Genomic DNA, 19,769 nt, shown 5'->3' on the forward strand with positions numbered 1-19,769 from the left:
CATTTTCTGTAGAGGTCCGGGGAGATCAGCTCCAAGACATAAACAAAGAAATACAACTACAATAACAATAACAAACAGGAGGGGGATATATATATATATATATATATATATATATATATATATATATATATATATATATATTTATACAACAGTAACATATGTAGTACAGCATACAGGTTTGTGTCTTTCGGCTTTTCCCGGTTAGGGGTCGCCACAGTGGAACTCCGGTCCGCTAATGATTGGCAGTAGAGTTTTAAGTGTTGGCTTGCCGGGCCTAACGCACAACCTTCAACGAAGGAACGCCCGTTCACGCATGTTGCCACACAGAAGACGCTCTTAACTGAGAATCGAATGGGCAACGTCTAACTGTGAGGTGACAACGCTACCGCAGCACCACCACCGCAGCTATTAGTACAGCTTACAGGTTAGCATAGGATATTCAATGGGGGCAAGAATCATAACAATGTATTTCACAGGCACATTGTATTATACAGGTAAAGTCAATAGTAAAAAAGAAGTTAATTTTGTAGTGATATTGATGAAGTATTTACTTAAAAACCAGTATCCACATAGCATAGAAGTAATGTAATATAGAGAGAGAGATGATAAAAAATAGTAATAGGAAGGTATAACAGTAGGTGAGAAGTAATGGATAGGGAAAGCCCAGTTTGAAAAGACAGATGACTAGTCAGGTTTGGTACAAGAGCATAGCCAGTGTGTTTTAAGGTAAAGTTTAAGTCTATTTTTGAAGAGTGGTAAAGAGGTGAGTGAGGAGAGGTCACTGGGAAGAAGATTCCAGGATTTTCCAACAGCATTAGAGAAGAGAGAGCTCTGTTGTTAGGTTTAGAGGTGTGTACAAGCAGTTTGTTTGCTGATCTTAAGGACCTCAGATTTTTATAGGGGGTGATGAGGGTAGATAAAATTGGAGTATTGGAAGGGTTATAAAGAGTGTTATAGGCAATGGTTAGTTGGTGGAATTTAATCAGGTTTTGTAGTTCCAGCCATCCTAGATGCTTTAAGTTTATGCAACTACCATGAAAGCTCATTCGGCAAGGTCGGTGGCAACTTCTGCTGCCTTCCATGCCAGAGCTTCTTTACATGACATCTGTGCAGGTGCAACTTGGGCTTCGCCTCATACCTTCATCAATCATTACAAATTAGATTTGGCCTCCAGGGGAAGAGCATCTTTTGGTTCTATGGTGCTCAGGAATGTCCTTCCATGAGAGCCTCCCAGGAATAGAGGTAGCTGGGAACTCTGTCCCATGCATAAGGAATGAACGAGGATGAACAATATCAGATAAAGAAGTTATGTCTTAACCATAACGTTCCATCTGTATTGTTGATCCTCATTCAGTTTATACAACCCCTCCCTCCTTCCCCCTCCTGTGGCTTATAGTGGATCTCAACATACGGTTCTCTTAGGTCATTTGACCAGAGGTAGCCTCTACCTTCTTTTGACTTGCAAACTCAATCTAAGGTAACAGGGAGAGGGGGATTATGGGCAAGATTTTAGCTCGAGAGTTTGTAGCTGACGCGACCTTGGAAAATGGCCGGCTCGGTTTCGAGGTCGAACCAATACACATGCATAATGACTGAACGAGGATCAACAATACAGATGGAACGTTATGGTAAGACATAACTTCTTTTTTTGCATCAGCAGCCATTTTCTAAACAAGAAATGTGACAATCTAATGATGGCAATTACTGACTGACTGCTAACGGTGATTTACTAGAAAATGAGAAATATATGAAGAATATGGTAAAACACTTGAGGCATAATCAGGGACATTCTGAAAAATGAGCAACAGCTGGGAATTTTGACTTAGGAATTGGAGGAGGGGGGTCAGATCTGCTGGAAATTACACTGCTGCTGCTGTAATTAAAGAACACAACACATCCAGTTTTTTTTTTTTAACCACTGACTGAAGCTGTGTTATTTAACCAGTGTAATAAGAAACACTAAATTAAGCTTTCATTGCATGTTTAGGGATTCCGATTTTAACTGAAAAGTGGCATTATGAACTGGCATTTACTTGTGGGTTCCACAACATAATGCTGGACATAAAGTAACATTTATTCATTAGTTACATTTGAAATAATATGCATGATCAGGCTTATTCAACAACACTTACAGCAGAAAGCTAGTCATTAAAAGGAAGATACCAAACATTTAACATTCAAAGGCCAATTCTTAAAGACAGTCATATGCATTTATATAGTACTGCGGAACTCCAACATTAAAGATTCACTTGACAGTGCTGTGTTAAAAAGGAGAGCCCAAAAGCTGAGCATTTTAATTCCATAGGGCACAAAAACAGGACTGGGATAGAAGATTAATTATGCATTCAAAGAAAGTTGTTGGCTTTGGGTGAGATTGTTGCTAACATCACAGGTGATGACAAAAAGGAGGAGGTAATTAGCAAAGTGGATGGCAACGTGTATGTTTTAATATGAGACAAGGAACTGCTTTTACATGTTTTAGTGTCCCTTTAACTGGAGTTTTCTTACCAGGTTACTTTAATGTGCATTTGAGCTATTAAAAGCTTCCTAGGTTAGTACTCAAAATTATTAAACAGAGAAGCTGTAGTTCCCACAGTAGGACAGTATGTGAAGAATATGGCAAGTTTGGAGGAAGAGAGTAACAGAAGTGGGTGATGTCCAATGCTTGTGGGGCAGCGCTTTGGTTCAGGTAGCTTTGAGACAACAGAGGAGATGAAATCTACAAGTGGATGGGGGAAGCTCCATGGGGAATAGGGAAACTAGAGTGTGTAGAGACTGCCTACCAAAAATGATAAAGGATAAAGTGGGACCAGACAGGACATTTCAGGAGGCCCTTAGGCAGGATATATTGGGGAAAGGTCGAAAGGAGAAAGGCACAATGTAAGGGGACTCTGGGAGGTACATCCATGAAAGAGAAGACAAGGAGAAGAAAGCCCCAGTGAAAGGATAGCAGAAAGCAGTGACAAGTGATGAAGGAGAAATAGCAAGCCATACCTGGGCATGCAGGAGCCAGCACAATGAGGAGAGCAAGAGGGGGAGTTGGTAACAAGGGGGCTTAGCCATATCTAAAGGAGGATAATGACAAATGGGTTGTTATAGGATGACTGTCAGCACAGCCACTAAGCAGGGCTTGAGAAATAATGGAAATGGATGGACAGATGTGAAAATTTAGAACCAATGTGAAGTGAGAGAAGGCAGTCAAGGAAGAGCTGATAAGGGACACAAGTGACACCATGTTATGGTGTAATTGATTTGGGATTATAACTTATGATATGGGATGGGTGACAGAGGTAGTAACCAAATAGGAGGGCTGGATTCATTTTGATGTGCATCTTAACTACAGTGACCTGTCAGAAGGCACAAACAATAAGTGGTAGCAGGCAGGGCCATAGAGGCAATCAAAGTGATGCCAGGATAAGGAGTTGGAGTTAGCCGCCTTAGAAGTGTTTCATATGTCAGCAGCCAACACACTGAGAAAGATGATGATTAAGGACTATAATTACTGGCTGTAACAGTAAACAGGGGAGAGGGACTTGGGACTGGTAGTAGCATGGGACCAAGGTGGTAGAGTGTCAGTTCTGTGCCATGGACAAGTTCCCTCCCAGCCAAAAAAGGTCAGTGGTGTTTACAATCAAGTTCAAAAGCTGCATCTCATTGACTGCAGTTATAAACAAAGATGAAGAGGAAGTGCGTGTCAGAACTGCAGAAGAAGGGGAGGGGTACTTAGTAGAAAGGATAGAAGTGGGAACACATGCTAAAGCAGAGCAACAAACAAGGATTACTTGAATGATAGCTGTATAGAGTTACCACTGAAGTTGAGAGTCTAAAAAGATTGAGGTGCAGCACTGGAGGAGGGGGTAGACATCACTGGTATCACAGAAACATGGGCCAGTAACACAGGAGGGGGTAGATAATGGAAGTGCCCCAGTATAGGTTGTTCAGGAACTTGAGGCATGGGGCCTAGTGATCTAAGTAAAGGAAGGCATTAAATGTGAGGTCATAGAGGAGGAGGAATGCCACCTTTTGAAAGAGTGTGGATAGAGTTAGAACCTAAGAAAAGTGTCCTATTGGTTAAGGTAGGAGGGAGCAGTGTTGTCAGACTGATAGTGCATCTGCCCCTTAACATATTAAGGGAAGTGAATAAGAGATTGACCAAGTGGGTTAAGAAGAAAAGCCTTCTAGCCTTGCAAGATCTGAGTCTTCCAAGAGCAGACAGGACATTTCAAACTCCATGGTTGAGACAGCGCAGGGGCTTGAGTGAAAGGGTCCTGCCAGATGGTGTAAGACTGCATCTGAAACTACAGAATTTTGGAAATGGTCCTACCTAAAGTGGAGGGGGTCATGGATGTCCAAAGTAAGGCATCATTAGATAATGGTGACCAACTATTGTGTCATTTAGAGTAAGAGAAGTGTAGCAACATAAAGACAGTGATGTGGAATTTTAAGGGATTCAGTAGGAACATAAAGACAGTGATGTGGAATTTTAAGGGATTCAGTAGGAACATAAAGACAGTGATGTGGAATTTTAAGGGATTCAATTATAATAAAGTGCAGGAGAAGGTCAAAGATGATTTAGATGACTAGGAACAAAGTGAAGGAGTAAACAAGCTGTGGGGATGGAACAGTGTTGCAGCCTGCAGAGTCATGGGCTGTGGGTTGAAAGAAAATGCAAAATGGCAAAAGGGCTCAAAGCTGTTTTACTGGCCAGCAGGCTCAGTAATCAGTTTTTTCTTTTTCTCTCTGCTGATATTACTTCATCAAGTCTATGCGGAGCTGTATACCTGGCAGTGGCGGTTAGTAGTGCTTTCTACAGGAACACACACACACACACACACACACACACACACACACACACACACACACACACACACACAAAGCAAATTTTCCCTACAAAACTGGATCCTGTAAAGCAGTAAGTAATGTTTGGCTCTTGTTTTGCTGAGGTCCTTAAAATATTTGTTGAAAGAGCAAAGTTAATTCAGGGAATCACTCAAATTTTCACCCCTCTTTGTTAAAGTTTAATTGTACCTCTTCTTCCAGTTCAGCATCTGTTTATAGGAAACAGAACAGCCATCCCCGGCAAGAGTCAGGAAAACAGAACTTCAGAAAACAATGGCAGAAGCTCAGAAAAGAAGAGAGGAGACTCCTGGAGCCAAGAGCAGTCCAAAAGCAGACAGACTATATATCCTTTCAGGCATTTCCTCTTCCACCCTAGCATCCCATTAAATTGTTTCCTATGTCTAGGTCTTCATTTATGTTAGTGGCATCAAGATAACTTTAGACATGTGGGTTGTAAGAATAATTCAAAAAGGTTACAGTTGTCAGTGGGAGTCCCTTCTTCCTTTTCAGGGGATTCCTCCTCCTCCATCAAACCAAATTCCCCTTCTTTTTCCAGTCCTGGAGCAAATGCTGTTTCTGCAGTTCATAGAACAATTTCTTCCCAACAAAAAGGGAGTAGGTTTTATTCAAGAACATTACTGGTGCCAAAAAAGAAGGAACTTTGAGATTAGTCCCAGACCTATCTTTTGAAGCCTTCTCATCCAAGTTTCTGCTTTCAAGATGCTTTTCCATTCAGTGTCTGTTGCCTCTCATCTCCCATCATAATGTGTTGGTAACTCTAGATTAAAAAAATGCCTAGTCTCCTTCAGCAGTTAGGGCATGTATATGGTGCCTTAAACTTTGGATGCTAGCCAGCTGTCATATCCTTGGCAGGATGCAAGTCATATAGCTTAGGCTACTGCAACAGTGTTCTATTAGTACATCTGCTGTTATAGTAGGCTAACGTACTTGGGTCCCTGTGCCCTGGGAAGGGAATGGCTGTTATCTGGATCTTGTTCATCCTGTTCATTCAACCTGGCTGATGGATGTTGAGCCACTTGTTAGATCTGAACTGGCTCTGCTAGTGTTCCAAGCTTTAAGCTCCTTTAAGATTTTTTCTCCTCCCATAATCCTCTTTGGTACTGACTTTACTCCAGTGTTGTTTGCTGTCAGATTGTTTGTCACAGCTAAGTGTTTCTTCTTTTCTGTGGATGTTGTGCATAATTTTATCAGCCTCTTCCCACTTGGAATAGTTTACTAGTTCCTTTAGGATTTGGGTATAGCTACATCAATTTTTTTATCAGATTTGTGAGTTTAAATTTTGTTGTTGCCTTCTTTCTCATGTTTCCTCTGTTAAAAAAAGAAATGTGGCATAGTAATGTAGATGGTCATAGTGTAATTTTTAAGTATGTAGATTCTTCATTTGTTTTTTCTCTAGCTAGTGGCCTTTTGTACTCCATTTAGCAGTTGATTCATACACTGTGGCCACAAAATTCTGCCCTAGGACACCCACAACCTTTTTGTAGTGTGCCAGGTGCTGGAGCACAGGACTACAGAATTCTCTGTCTCTAAGGCCTGTAGGCCTAGATCCTTGGTCATTTTATGTAACAAGCTAGGCTTAGAACCTTCTCCTGACAAATGGAAGAAGGATAAAGATTAAAGAGAACAGTGAACTTAAGAGAAAGTCTGATGACAGAGGATGACTTCCAACCCCCTCTTATTCTGCAGTCCAATAAGCTTCTTCTCTGTCTATTACTTCGCTGCTAGTAATAGTGATACAGGATAAGTCCCTGAGGACTTCTATCATTAGGCATTCAGCTGAGAGAGAACAACTTTGATTTATTTCCAGGCCTCCTCCTACCCATTCACACAGTCTGTCATGTCTTTCAGAAGCACCAGTGATGTGGATGGGGAGCTCATGATGACAGCCTTTTTGAAGACTTGGATTGAAATTGGTGTCATTCCATCCTTCTCTGTTTCTAAAGTGGAGCGGGTTCACCCATCTCCCTTACTTGCTCCTTTCTCATTCCATGTTTTGGCAATGGTAGCATTAGAGCCAGGACATTACCGGGAGACAACTGGTACCCTTACCCCAGCTCTAGATCTTTCTCAACTGATTTAATTGATGCCAAGGCACTCTATGTTTACTGAGTCTCACGACAGAAAGCTTGCTGCTGAGTCTTCGGCTCAAACCCACTTGGTGACATTCTCAGTGTCTTGAGGCCTTGGTCTTCTGTGCATCAGCACTAAGCTACTCTTCAGAAGCCATCCCCAGAAAGTTCAACAAACAAAATTCCATGCCCACTTAAGGATAGGAAACATTGGTCCAAGCAATCTCTGTAGGATTCTTTGATCACAGCAGCCACCAAGAAAGAGAGAGAGAGAGAGATGTCTGACAATGCAGCTGATTTCCATCCACCCCCTAAGGAGTCCAAAGAGATGGATCAGATAGGGAAGCAGGCATACTTCTCGGCCACTTTTGCACTGGGGGTGTTGAATTATGACACACACATGAACAGCTTTCAAAACGATTTAGTGGAACAAGTTTTTGACTTTTTGAGAAATCTACCGATGCCAGAGTCCAGAAAGCAGTTAGAGACCACAGTAAGACAATGCTGAACATTACAACCTTTCCCTGCATTTCTTAAGTATTGCTGCTGATAGAGTAGTCTATGCTGCGTTACAATGAAATGTTATGCCATGCTCCATCTTTGCAGCTTTGCAGATAACTCTAAGGTGAACTTCACAAATGCAGATTACAAAGGTACCTCCTAATATGGCCCTTCAGTTAAAGATAAGTGTTGATATGTGAGCAGGAAGGCAAGACTGTGTCTGCCTTAGGAGTGAAATTTGAAACCCCTCAAAGATCCTACAACAGAAATTCAAAGGGATCCACATCCTTGCAGTTAGAAAATCCCACTGCTAGCCCTTTATATCAATGTCATATAGGGCTGACGATAGCATAGGTGTGGTCCCTTTTCTGATGTAATGCTGAAAGCGCTCATCTGTACAAGTCTCCTCAAGGAAGCCATTGCTGTGTTGATAATTTTGAGCAGACTTAGAGGAATATGCATTTTTTTTTATTACTTTTTGTGTTTGTGCTGTGCTGGTCACTATACTTGTATTGTTTTATCTGATCGCTTCTGTTAGGATACCACTTTCCACTTGGCTTATCCTTGAAATTTGTTGCTTTTAGAAGGAAAGTCATCCAGGAGGTCCCACCAGACTGGAGTGGGTCAGGAGTCTATTTGGTTTCTTTTTGGTACAAAAGAAAACCAATGACCTGAAGCTCAATCTGGACCTCAACAGCCTAAAACCATTGCATCAAAAATGCGCATTTGAATTTGCCCTGCTTAAAGGCAGATGACTAGCTATATCAGTATATGTCCAGGATTCATTCCTGCCCATCAGAATAGCTAAAATATCCAGCAGGTTTCTATGCTTCTGCGTAGGAGCTAGTCATTATCAAGTAAGACCCTGGTTTTGGTCTTACCAAAGCCCTCCAGCTGTACATCAACTGCATGGCAGTAGTCACAGCCCACCTAAGACCAAGAACAATCCATTATGTGTATGACTGGTTCCTCACTGGTATGACCAGCAAGTCTTTTCTCAAAGCCAGAGACCTCCTCTTACAGCTATCCCTATCCCTTGGCTACCTTTGTAAACTAAAAAAAATCCAGTTCTCCTCCAGAACGATCCATAATATTTATCAGAAGCATCTGGACGCAACATACTGTACAGTCAACCTTCCTTCAAACATAATCCAAAAACTCAGTGCTTTGTTCCAACATCTTCTGAACTACCCATCTCCATCAGCACTCTTGGGTACTTGAATTGATGGCCTCAGCTATAGTCATGGTTCCTCAAGCATGCTTCCAGGTGAGAATTTTACAGTAACTGCTGGATTCTCAGATGTTCTTTGTATTTCACTGTTGCAGTCATCACATTTGGGTTATCTGCTTGCAGTAGTCCTCAGTCGGCCTGATTATCAAAGTCTTGGGTCCTGCGTCGGTTGCTCTCTCATCTTTCGTGATGTCAGGTAGTCAAGGGTATAAAGCATGCAGCTGACGCCATTACATCAGTCTTTCTTGCCATGTGGTGCCCAAAGCAGAAGCAGTTCGCAAGTGCCGGTCATCCGACTCCTGAAATTTTCGTTTCAGAACCAAAGTCTTCAACTAAAGCTAAGTACCCCATTGGGGAAACTTTTCCTTGCTCTAAACCGATGTCAGTAAAAGTCAATAATTGTATTTGTTGTGGAAAGCAAATACCTCATAAAGATTTTCATTCATACTGTGTTCTTTGCCTAGGCCCTGACCACAACATACCTCGCTGTCGGTTTTGTGCCTTATTTAAGCAACAAACTATTTGTCGTTGGTATATTTACGCTTCTAAATATTTTGGTACTCGGTACTGTTATCCAGATATGTCTTCAGTAAGCCATCCGACTACCGACATTCCAAAAAAACGCAAAGATAAAGACAGAGACAAGCCGCCTATGTCCAAAAGCTGCCGACGACGCTTCTCCTAAGCTAGTCGCCAGTTCGCCGGCACTCAATGAGGCACTTTCGCAGCCCCTGATACCCGCTACTTCAGATTCGCAGGCCTCTACTGAGACCCATTTCGAGTCCGGTATACCGTGAGATGCTTCAATTGTGGAACCTACGGATGTCTCTACCTTGGATGGGTCCAGAGCCTGCTGTGCAGGCACTGGCTTCTGAGGGTGTATTCAGTCCTACTGACTTACATATTATACCGACCCATCTTCTTCTTCAAGGCCTAAAACTCGAATCATGCCTAGAAAACTGATGCCCAGACCGCATGGTCAGGCCTCTATGCTTAAAAAACAAATGATAAGAATGGCTGAAGACCTTATTACTTTAATCAATGGAAGCCAACCTTCCCCTTCTAAGAGACCTAGGACTGAATTTGCTTATGATACTTCTGACCAGGATTCTAAAATTTCTGTTTCCTCTGATGACCAGGATTTACCCTTATCTATCTATGAGGATTCTGATGCAGAGGACTGTATTCCCTCTGCTTCCCCCCAGAGGATTTCGCTTTGCATACTTTTAGGGAGTATTTTTGCTGGGAAAGCCAGCATTACTCTGATTCTAAAAAGAGGCTGAGGGATTTCTTTCTCCTGCCCAACACAGGCCTTTAGCTATCCCTCCTGTACTAGACATTGTTGATGCCTTTTCAGAATGTAGCTTGGCCCCTGACTCTTTATCTCCTGCTCCCAGAAAACCTGATAGATATTACAGGGTTCCTGATTCTCACAAGTTCCTTTTCAAAAATCCTACTGCAGATCCTAAGACCATTTCACAGGGACCCAAGGGCCTTAAGGCGACTACTGCCAAAAATCCTACCCCCCCCTCTGATAGAGATTTCAGGGCGCTGGATAGATGGGGTAAGAAGGTGTACACTTCTGCAACCTTGGCCATTAGGGCCTTAAACTGACAATTTCATATGTTAAAGTATCAGCAGCATATTATTGGATTTCTTAAACAGAAAATGATGTTGATTCCTGATTGTGCTGAAAATAAGGATTTACAGGATTTAATGGATTCTGCTGAACAGGTTGGAAAACATACTTTGCATTGTGGTTTTGATTTACTAGAGGCATCTTGCAGGGCTGCTGTCACTGGGTCTGTACTTAAAAGGCATGCTTGGCTGAAGGAGCAATCTTTGCCAGATCATGTTGAAGCTAAATTTCTGGATGCTCCCTTAAATCAGGACCGCCTGTTTGGCAATAAAGCAGAAGTTCTTAAGAAGATGGAGGAAAAAGCTAAATCTATGAAAACTGTTAAAGATTTCCTACAAGTACAGTGTTCAAGATTTAGTAGGCATTGGCCCTCTAAGAATTGGTCCTTTCCTGCCTCTTCCAGACCTTCTCAGTGCAAACCCAGAACCAGCAGAACACTCAGGCTTCAGTCCTAGGGTACACACAGGGCTAAGCAGTGGGGGGCTCCCACTTCTAAATCAGGGAGTAGTAAGACTCCCCCCTATGGTAAGCTGTCTCAATGACTTAACTTTAAAACTTCCAACCACTTCTCAACTGACTGCTCCTTTAGGGGGAAATATTGCTCTGCAGGCAAAAAACTGGTAACTCATTGCCCAGGACAAATGGGTTTTAAATATAGTTTCCCAAGGATACAGATTTCACTTCCACACGTTACCAGCCCGAAACGGTTGGCCAGATCTACCCCCAAATCAGTGGGCAGACACTCAAAAGCAATTACTCTCTCTCTTTTAAGCATAAAGGCTGTTCAAACTGTAGCAGAAGAGGAAAAGGGACAAGGTTTCTACTCAAGACTTTTCCTGGTACCCAGAAAAGACAACTCATGGCATCCTATCCTGGACCTTTCTATCCTAAACACCTTTTTGGTGATTCCAAAATGTAAGATGCTAACTCTTCACCAGTTGCTTCATATGCTAGGCAAGAATGCCTGGTTGGCAGCACTGGATTTAAAAGAAGCCTAGCTGCACATCCCGATTAGGGAATCTTGCAGAAGATATCTACGCTACGCTTCAAAGCAGGCTACAGCCCCAGTCATTGCATTTTGCAGACAAAGAAATATTCAAATATACCCATACCTGGATGATTGTCTAATTCAGGCAGAAAGCCAGGACATTCTTTTTGAATCATCTGGCATTTGTACGAAGGGTGCTAACTTGTATGGGGTACACCATAAATGAAAAGAAATCACATCTTGTACCCAGTCAACAAATTATATTCCTGGGAGCAAGCTTGAACACAACTTCCCAGATGTCTTTCCTCATGCAAGAGAAACAAATTCATTTGACAAATTACTTCAAACTAATTGCCACAAAAACCCTGCTATCTGCAAGGCAAATACTGCAAGCCTTGGGGCTCATGGCCTCCTGCATTCTACTAATTCCATATGCAAGACTGCATATGAGGAAACTACAATGGTACCTAAAAAGCCTATGGTGTCAACATTCTCAGGGTCTAGAAGCAATGATTCCTATCATACTTTGCCTACAGTTGGAGTTCCTTTGGTGGGCAGAGGCCTGCCACCAAAACAATGGACTACCATTCACTCTACCCCCTGCTGCCCAAACCCTAACAACAGACGCATCAGACTATGCATGGGGGGCTCACCTGGCAGGGAAGTGCATTCAGGGCAAATGGAACCCAAGTCAAATGCACCTTCACTACAACCTGCAAGAGATGCACTTACATAGCCAAACTGGAAGCAAAGCTCTCTCCAGCCAAGATTGTGCTAGACAGTCAAGAGGAGAAGGTTGACACCTGCACCTACACCTCAAGCAACTCATAGCCCTTCAAAACCCACAAAATCAACACCCACACATGGCAACACTAAACCCACATATGCGGAGGCCCTTAACATTAACCTGCCCAAGCAACAAGGACCTCCAAAGCTGAAAAGCAAACAAACACCAGTCACAACCAAAGTGACACATAGCTCACAACACCAGTGTGCCACCCAACAACAGCCCTAAGGCAAGACAATGTACCCATCACTTTAGTCATAGGTGACTCTATAGTCAGGCACACTGATGTCCCACTCACCAGGCTGAACAAGGAGAAAATTACAGTCAGCTGCCTGTCGGGTGCCAGGATCCACCACATAACGCATGCACTCAAGTCACTCCACAACAAGTACAAATGCGACTCTGTCATTGTCCATGCTGGAGTGAATGACTTGAGATGTACCTCTCTGGACTATATGAAAAGAGACATGGAAGAGTTCTCTGATCATGTGGCCCAGGCAGGTATGACCCTAGCCCTGAGTAGCATCCTGCCTTCGCCCAGAATTATACCACAGTATAAGGACAAAATGACTTCGACAATTGGCTAAGCTTCTGGTGTCATTCAAAGGGGATCCAGTATCTGTCTGCCTGGGAAGACACGATTGACAAACCACGATGCTTTGCCAGAGATGGTCTGCACCTGTCACCCCTGGGATTCAGGTTACTGGCTAAAGCTCTTGCCACCCCATAATGCCTTTTTTAGGCAAGGTTCAAAGGACAAAACCACCACCGTAACAGATACAAGCATGCAAAATCTGAAGGTAATGCTACTCAATGCTAGAAGTCTAAACCTAAAAATGCACTCTCTAGAGGCACTCCTAAAAATGGAGGACATGGAAATCTGTGCAGTAACTGAGACTTGGTTCAAGGCTCCAGAGAGCACCCCTGCAATGCCAGGCTACAACTCTTACCACACTTTTCGGCCACAAAACCAAGACTGAAACACTAAAGGTGGAGGAGTGTCCATATTCACCAAGGATATTCACACCTCCAGGCTAGTTGCCCAACACAATGCATCTGAAATTCTTCAGGTGCAACTAACACTAGGTAAGACTGCAATCAAAATTGTAGCTTGCTACAGATCCCCCACCATGCCCCAAGATTCTCACTAAACCTTTCTAAACAAACTGGAAAATATTAAGCTACAACCAAACACCCAAATACTGGGTGATTTCAACTAACCTGCCATTAACTGGGAAAATATTCTGGTACCAACTCCTTTTTCCAACGGCTCTTGGAATTCATAAATTCCAACACCCTGGATCAACTAATTCATTGTCCCACTAGGGGCTCCAATATCCTAGACCTGGTCATTACCAACATGGGAGATAGATGCTCCACACCAGTGGCCACCCCCTCATTGGTCAGGTCTGACCATAAGCAAATCATCCTTGACATCCACATCCCACCCCCACCCCCCAGTAAGGAAACCTCCTTAAAAAACTTCTCCAAAGCCAACTTCATGCTACTGGAGTCACAAGTGACAAACTTCATGACACCCATGTAGACGGGATCTGAAAGTTCAACTGCAGAATCCTACACTAAGGCACTGTATGAGCACATCCACTCGTGCATGAATTGTGCCATACCAAATAGAACCAAGATGCTCTCCTCCAAAAAAAGGAAGACAATCTGGTGGTCCCTTGCTATAAACACACTATACAACAGTAGGAAGAAACTGTTGCAGAAAAGAGGAAAATTCCAAGATGCAAAAAACTCCCTCACCAGCCTCAGTAAGAAGCTGAGATGCCTCATAAAATCCTCAAAAGCTAGTTACGAAAAAAAAATTGCCAAAGATTCCAAAGACAACCACAAGGCATTCTATAGTTATGTCAAGAATCTAAATGGAAATGCTCAGACTTGCTCTGAGCTTCAACAGGATGGCATTAAATATACTGATCCCAAGGATATTGCCAGTATCCTGGCAGATTGATTTATTGCCAACTTCACCCCCCCCCTCTCACCCCCTAAAGGGCCCAGTTCAATATCAAAAGATTGCCAAATTCCAGTAATCACGGCCACACAGGTAGAAACTGCACTCTCCAAAGCTAAGAATACAGCCTCCATGGGACCAGATGACATCCCAGGCTGTGTACTACATGAACTACAAAATGAACTGGCACCTCACCTAAGTGTCATGTTTAATCATAGCCTCACCTCAGGCTTCGTGCCCACTGAGTGGCACACAGCTACAGTTATCCCACTCCACAAGGGGGGATCCACCTTGGATCCTGGGAACTACCGTCCCATCAGTCTGACGAGCCTGATCTGCAAGGGCATGGAACGCATTATCATGGAACTTATAAACAAAGACATTGGCAACCTTCAAACATTGGACCCCACCCAGTTTGGGTTTGTGAAGGGCCGATCATGTATCCTGTACCTGATTGACTTCTTCGAATCAGTCTCCAGAGTTGTGGACAGGGGTAAGGCGGTCCACACACCTTAACTGGACCTCACCAAGGCCTTCAACACCACCCCCCACTCTGGAATCATAGGTAAACTTACTAAGCTGGGCATAAATCCCTACGTCACTCGATGGGTTGCCAACTGGCTTACAGACAGAACCCAGACTGTAAAAGTAGCCGACTCCAAATCCAGCTCCAGACAAGTGACAAGTGGAGTACCTCAGGGTTCAATCCTGGGACCACTCTTGTTTGGCATCTACTTCTCTGAAGTACAGGCCAGCACTAAGAGACTCTGGCTAACATAGTTCGCAGATGACTGCAAACTGGGAGCATTTATTGAATCCCCAAATTATGTGGATAGTCTACAAAAGGGCCTTACAGAAACAGATGCCTGGTGCCAGAGCCATGGGCTCAAGCTTAATGCCAAGAAATGTATAGTTATCCCCTTTGGGAAAAAACATGTACCCATGAATTACCACATAGGTGGCAGTACACTAAACATCGAAAGTGTGATGAGAGACTTAGGGACACAGGTGGACAGTGGTCTCACTTTCGATAACCGCATCACTACAACAGTCAGGAAATCCTTCTGTGTGGCAGGCACACTCGTCACTAAGGGCTTTTCATCCAGAAAAAAGAAGATCATTGTCCCACTGTACTCATCCCTCATTAGATCCATTATAGGGTATAATGCCCCATTTAGTATGTACCTCACAAGACATCTGCAACAGCTGGAAAGGCCACAGAAATACCTCACTAAAAGAATCACAGGCCTAAAGCATGTGCCATATGCTGACCGTCTAAAAAAACTCCAGCTGTACTCTGGCATATCATCTACTCAGAGGCAATCTCTGCTTAACGTACAAGGCCATGTCAAACCCTGAGCTGTTGGACATGCTCCACTTAAAGAAATCCCAATCCCTCAGAGCCACACGCTCTGGGGATCTAAACCTTGTCATCACAATGAACAAAACATGCTGGAGGGATAGGTTCCTGACCCAGAGACTCCCCATACTCTGTAATAGACTGCCCATACATGTCCTGCAGAGCACCTCCTTGGCCCTCTTCAAAAGGAACCTTGATGATTTGATGGGAGATAGGAAATTCACCCTGCTAGACAGGGGTCCAGAATAGTAAATATTGTGAGAAGACATATCCAGGGAATGTTTATGGCTAGGCTTGATAGCCTAGTACCAACCTATGAACCATATCAATCAAAAAGAAATGTTAGCTGTACAGAATGCTTTGACAGCCTTCAAGGACCACATTCTTCCAGGACAATTAATGGTGAAAACACCACTGTTATGTGGTACATAAACAAGCAGGGGAGTACCCATTCATACCTCCTCTGCAGACTAACCATGGCTCTGTGGAACACAGCCTTAAGCTACCAAGTGCATGTGTAGACTCAATTCCTGCCAGGAAAACTAAATACACCGGCAAACGGACTAAGCAGAAATCCCATGGACCCACACGAGTGGAAACTGGAACCAAATACTTTTAACATGTTGATAAACAAATGGGGAAGCCCAGATATAGACCTGTTTGCCTCCCCCCAGAACTACCAGTTAGACAAATTCTGCACAAGGACTCCCCACAAACAAGTTTGGAAAGTGGATGCTCTGTCCTTCAGCTGGAAAAATCTATCAGTTTATGCCTTTCCTCCTCTGCCTCTTCTCTCCAAAGTACTACTAAAGATCAAACAGGACAAACCAAGAATGATACTGATTGCACCAGACTGGCCATGCCAACACTGGTACCCCCTCTTGCGCAGTGTTTCACTGCTGGCTCCTTGGCACATGCCTCAGACTCCTACCCTGCTGTCACAACAGGAGAGCCAGATTCTGCACCCACAGCTTCAAACCCTGAACCTGGCAGCCTGGCTAATTACCTAATCTCTCCGTTACCATCCCTCAGTAAACAAGTGTTGGATGTCATTTTGGAGGCAAGGAGGCCTAGTACTAGAAAATCTTATGCTGAAAAATGGAAAAGATTCTGTGGCTGGAACCAAACTCAAGGGATGGGCACAGCAGCTCTCATTTTACCTCAGATTCTTCAATACTTAGCTGAGATGCTTCATAAGGGCCTTTCTTTTTCCTCCATCAAAATTCATGCCTCAGCCATTTCAGCTCATTACAACACAGAACCACCCCTCTTCTCTCGCCCACTGCTCAAGCAATTTTTCAGAGGGGCCAAAAACTTAAGACCACCCAAGAAAGCCCCAACTCCAGCATGGGACCTTAACTTTGTATTGGAACATCTCACTCTTCCTCTTTTTGAGCCAGCTGCAAGTGCAGAGTTAAAATTCCTTTCTTGGAAAACAGCCTACCTTTTAGCAATCACTTCAGCAAGAAAGGTATCTGAATTACAGGCCCTTATGACAGTGGAGCCTTTCATCATCTTTCATGCGGACAGGGTGTTCCTCAGAACCAATTCCTCCTTCATGCCCAAGGTAGTATCCATTGTGGCTCTTAATCAGTCCATTCATCTGCCAACCTTCTTTTCTAATCTACAGAACAAAGGGGAACAGATACTGCACTCCATAGATGTGCACAGACAACTTAGATTTTACTTAGACAGGACTAAACTTCAAAGGACTAAACTTCAAAGGAAATCTGAACAAATGTTGGTGGCATTTGCTGCAGGGGCAGAGGGGAAGGCTATTTCAAAGCAAACCATTTCTAAATGGATAGGCCTTTGCATTCATTTCTGCTGTAAGCACCATGAAAACCTGTCCCACAGGGGATTAGACCACATTCAACCAGGGCTGCATCTACCTCTACAGCCTTTCTCAGAGGTGTCCTTACCAGGGACATCCTAGAAGCTCCTACCTGGAGTTCTGAACATACTTTCACCAAGCATTACCATTTGCCAATTTTCTGTATATCCAGAGCTGGCTTTGCCACTGCAGTCTTGCAGGACCTTATAGCTGGCCCTAATGATATCTAAATTCCTCCTCCCATCCTTAGCTTTGGGAATCTACCCAAATGTGATGACTGCAACAGTGAGACACAAAGAACGTACAGTTCTGTACACTTACCATAAATGTAGATATTGGAGTGTATTCATTGTTACAGTCCTGGTTACCCTCCCTCCAGCCTCCTGACTTCTTTTGTATATACCTCTCTTCTCTTTTAGGTTCATAGGTTTATACTAGGCTATCTGCCCTAAGGCATTTATAAGCCTAGCCCAGAGTTTTTGTGGCTTACGCCACCCCTTATGTTAAAAAATATTGTGCCCATTAGTTTGTTGTGCCTCTGTCCAGCAGTGACACAGAGATGATTTCCGGGGTAAACCTACGATCTCCCATCCACCGGTCAAGATTTCTCTTGAACAGAGCCAGCGAGGTGCTCTGCCTCACATGGACCGGGATTTTATTCTACAACATAGGGAGTCTCTGGGTGACAAATCTATCCCTCCAGTATGTCCTATTTATATCCGTGCTAAGGTTTAAGTTGCTTGCTCTAGTGGATCTGGTAGATTTGGATTTTTTGAGGTGGAGCATGCCCATTAATTCCGAGTTGGACATGGCCTTGTATGTCAGGCACAGGTCACCTCTGAGCAGATGGTATGTGACTGAATAGAGCTGGAGTTTCTTCAGTCTGGCAGCATATGACAGATTTTGGAGTCCCTTTATCCTTTTGGTGAGGAACTTTTGGGGTCTCTCCAATTGCTGCAGGTGTCGGGTGAGATACATCCCGAATGGGGCATTGTACTCGATCATTGGTCTGATAAGTGAAGAGTACAGGGGAACAATAACCTCACTCGATCTGGATGTGAATCCCTTCATGATCAGGTGGGCAATGTAGAAGGTTTTTCTAACCACTTTAGCAATGTGAGTGTCAAAAGAAAGGCCACTGTCAACCTGGGTCCCCAGGTCCCTGATAACCTCTTCTGTGCTTAGTGGATTGCCACCTATATGGTAGCTTGGGGTTACCTTGTTTTTCCCGAAGGGTATGACTATACATTTTTTGGCATTTAACTTCAGGCCATGGCTCTGGCACCAGCTATCAGTTTCCGTGAGACCCCTCTGAAGGATATCTGTGTCCGATGTACTTTCCACTATGGCTCCCAATTTGCAGTCATCTGCAAACTTTGTCAGCCATAGTCCTCCTATGTTAGCCTGTACTTCTGAGAAGTAGATGCCGAACAACAGGGGGCCAAGGACTGAGCCCTGTGGGACACCACTTGTGACCAGCTTGGAGTCTGACATGGCGCCAGCTACTCTAACCCTGTGGGTTCTGTCCTTTAGCCAGTTTGCAACCCATCTTGTGACATATGAGTTTACATTTAAGCTGGTAAGTTTCTCTACAATACCCGAGTGGGGTATTGTGTCGAAAGCTTTTGCAAGGTCAAGGTAGGCTGTATGGACTGCCTTTCCCTCATCAATGGCCTTGGTGACTGTTTCAAAGAAGTCGACCAAGTTCAAAAGGCATGATCTGCCCTTGACAAAGCCAAACTGGGTCGGGTCCAATGTCTGCAAGTCCCCTATGTCTTCGTTTATGAGTTCCATTATGATCCTGTCCATAGCTTTGCAGACCAGGCTTGTTAAGCTTATGGGGCGGTAATTACCAGGGTCTGGAGAGGCACCGCCTTTGTGGAGTGGGACCACAGTTGCCGTACGCCACTCCTTGGGCACGTATCCTGTGGTAAGGCTAAGATTAAACAGCTGCCTTATGTGCGGGTTTAGTTCCTCATTGAGTTCGTGTAGCACACAGCCAGGGACACCATCCGGTCCCATTGATGCTGTGTTTTTAGCTTTAGAGAGCAGCTTTCACCTGCACATTGGAGATGTCTGGGAGGCTGCACTCCGCTGGGATAGTTATCTCTCCTTTTGGGGGGGAGAGGGGGTGAAGTTTGCACTGAACCTGTCTGCCAGTATGTTGGCAATGTCTGTGGGTTCAGTGATTTTTGTATAATTTTGGACTAATTCTGAGCATATCTGGGAGTTTCCACCCAGGTTTCTAACATAGCTGAAGAAGGCCTTATGATTGTCTTTTGAATCTATGGCAATTTTTCTCTCAAAGTTGGCCTTGGATGATTTTATGAGTGCTCGTATTTTTTTACTAATAATGATCAAAGGTGTCTTCTCTTTTATGGATTTTGCTCTATCATGTAACAGCTTTCTCCTCTTATTGTAAAGTTTGTTTATGGCTGGGGTCCACCAGACTGGATGTTTGCCCTTGGTGGAAAGAGTCTTGGTTTTATTAGTGATTGCCTGATCCATGCAGTCCTGGAGGTGTTTGT

The 19,769-nt window shown here is 43.7% G+C and overlaps 1 protein-coding gene across 1 annotated transcript in view; it reads left to right on the forward strand.

The window, feature by feature from the left end:
* Nucleotides 1-19,769, forward strand: part of PIWIL2 (piwi like RNA-mediated gene silencing 2) — a 2,846,460-nt gene that overhangs the window by 2,477,205 nt on the left and 349,486 nt on the right. The window lies entirely within an intron of this gene.

The sequence above is a fragment of the Protopterus annectens genome, chromosome 9.part0 (genome assembly GCF_019279795.1).
Source record: "Protopterus annectens isolate FY-2018-M chromosome 9.part0, PAN1.0, whole genome shotgun sequence".
NCBI lineage: Eukaryota > Metazoa > Chordata > Ceratodontiformes > Protopteridae > Protopterus > Protopterus annectens.